We start from the raw sequence: 2,688 nt of genomic DNA, 5'->3' as shown, positions 1-2,688 counted from the left end.
AATTATTTGGACATTCAACATAAAATTTTAATTCTTTTACTGGTAGCCCATAATATTTTTTAAAATTATTTTTATTAATTTATTTTTGTTACAAATGTTTCTCCTTTTTTCCCTATTGACACCCTTGTCCCATCCCCCCACCCTGCCCCATCCCCAGCTTTGTTGTCTATGTCCAGTGGTTATACATACAGCATATAAGTTCTGTAGTTTTTCTCTTCCCTGCCCCCCAAGCCCCTCTTCTGAGGTTTGTCTATACCCTACTTCTATGTCTCTGTAAGCAATAATATTTTAATACAAGCTTAATAAAACTGGGGTTGGGGGAGGGCATTTATAAAAAGAAAAAATTTAATAGACAAATAACAAAGTCTAACAATATTCTAAACCTCCACTCGCCTCCCAATAATGGTGGGCCCTTAATTCCCTTCAATTGACCACACTTCAGTTTTCATTTTAATGTTATCTAACATTGAATTTTAATCTATCCAGTCTGTGTTTGCCTTTTTTTTTTTTTTTTTTTCAGTCTGTGTTTACCGATTTTTTGCTCACCGTTGCTTCTTGAATCCTAGGCATCCTTCTGAGTTCAACTTATTTTTCTTGAAGTACCTTCTTTCATTGTTCTTGTAGCTAGAATCTAACATGGGGAACTCTCTTCACCTTTGTTTTATTTATTTATTTTTTAATCCTTCCCCAAGGACATTTTTTTTTTTTTTTTTTTTTTGCATGCATCTTCAGATAGAGTGGGAGAAACAGAGCAGGAAAAAGAGAGAGAGAAACATCGATGTGAGAGAGACACATCAACTGGCTGCCACCCACACGACCTCAAGTGGGGCCACAGATAAACTGCAACCGAGGTACATGCCCTTAACGGGAACCGAAACCGGGACTCTCCAGTATAGGGTCCAATGCTCTAACCACTAAGTCAAAGCAGCCATGGCTCTTCACCTTTGTTTTAAAAACTGTTTTATGTTGTCCTCATAACTAAATGGTATTCTTCCTGGGTATAAAATTCTAGATTGACAATATTTTCCCTCAGAATTCTGAAGATATTATCTTTTAAATAATCTAGAATCTTCTAGATATCTATGACTGCTATTGAGAAGTGTGCTATTGATCTATTCATTTCTAGGGAATCCTTCTCTCTCCTTTTACCTTGCTTTTAACATTGTCTTAGATAGTTTCACTGCAATATTTTCATGTGTAATTTACCTTTATACTGTTTTCCTTAAATATTCACATCTTGTACCCATTCTGAAAATTTCTTAGTTATTACATTTTAAAATGTTGCCTCTTTATTGTTCTCTCTAGTCTCTTCTTCTGGAATTTTTAAAAGAAATATGTTGGATCTCCTCATTTTATTTTTTGTTTCTTACTCTCACTTTTATATTTTCATCTCTTTTTCTTTCAGTGCTGTCTTTTCAGATAGTTTTTAGTTCTATTTCATACTTCACTAATTCTTTCTTCAGCTATGCTTAATTTGCTATTCAGCTCATTGGCAATTACACATTTTTTCATGTTTATAACTTACAAATTTTGAAATTAGAAATTTTATTTGGAAGTAAAAGTTGGTTCTTTGGGTCAGTGTAGTAGTTAAGAACCCCGTATTCTGGTGCCATAGACTGAAAGTTTGTATCCTCTCAAAATCCATATGTTGAAATCCTAACCTTCAATTAGGACATGGGGCTTCTAGGAGGTGATTAGATCCTAAAGGTTGAGCCCAAATAGTATGGGATTAGCGCCCTTGTAAAAGAGACCACAGAGAACAACCTTGCCTCTTCTGCCCTGTGAGGTTACACTGAGGAGCTGGCTCTCCATAAACCTGGAAATGGGCCGTCCTCCCAGAGACCAAATCTATCAGCACCTTGATATTAGTTCTCCTAGCCTCCAGAACTGTGAATAGTAAATGCTTGTTGTTTAAGCCATCTAGTCCATGGTATTTTTGCTACAACAGTCTGAAAGGAGCTAAGACATTTGATAAAGAATGTCTATGCAGATTTCAGCTCCTTCACTTGTTAGATCTGTGACCTGGAACAAGTTAGTTAACCTCTCTGTGCCTCAGTTTTCTCATCTATAAAACGGAAAAATACTAATATCTCATACTATAATAATAATAGGGTTTTTGTGAGGATTAAATGAATTAACATTCACAAAGCACGTAGAAAAATATCTAGCAAGTGATCAGTGCTGTACTATTATTATTATCATCATCAACATCATTCAGAGTAACCTTGTCTTTTTTCATGTCTCTGTGCTTTAATTATTTCTGTTATAGTGCTACTCATTTTAAAGATCTTTTCTTTGTAGTCGTTTTCTAAGTCCCATTCTAGGAACACAAGTTTTTGTATTTAACCCTCTTGCACCTTGTGTCCACTGACTGTGACACACACACACACACACACACACACACACACACACACAAATGTTACTTATTCTGTGACTTCTTAACATGGGCACGCCCTCAGTGAGGCTGGTTATTTTGTGACAGTCCCTTGCCAATTAGGTGTGTCTGTGTTTCCCCAAATGATTTTGCATTTACTTATGCCAAGAGTGCCAGGAGCATCTCTGTTCCATAACAAAACTGTCTGTTTATATCTTGAAATGGGGTTTTCTGGAATGTAATTTTTAAAAAAATGTAAATGCCAAGTCTAAATAGGGATCAAGCATAGAGTTTGGGTTTCTCAGGGACTTCTA

This window comes from Molossus molossus, unplaced genomic scaffold, assembly GCF_014108415.1.
Source record: "Molossus molossus isolate mMolMol1 unplaced genomic scaffold, mMolMol1.p scaffold_m16_p_11, whole genome shotgun sequence".
Lineage (NCBI taxonomy): Eukaryota > Metazoa > Chordata > Mammalia > Chiroptera > Molossidae > Molossus > Molossus molossus.
Note: the sequence above shows the minus strand (reverse complement) of the source record.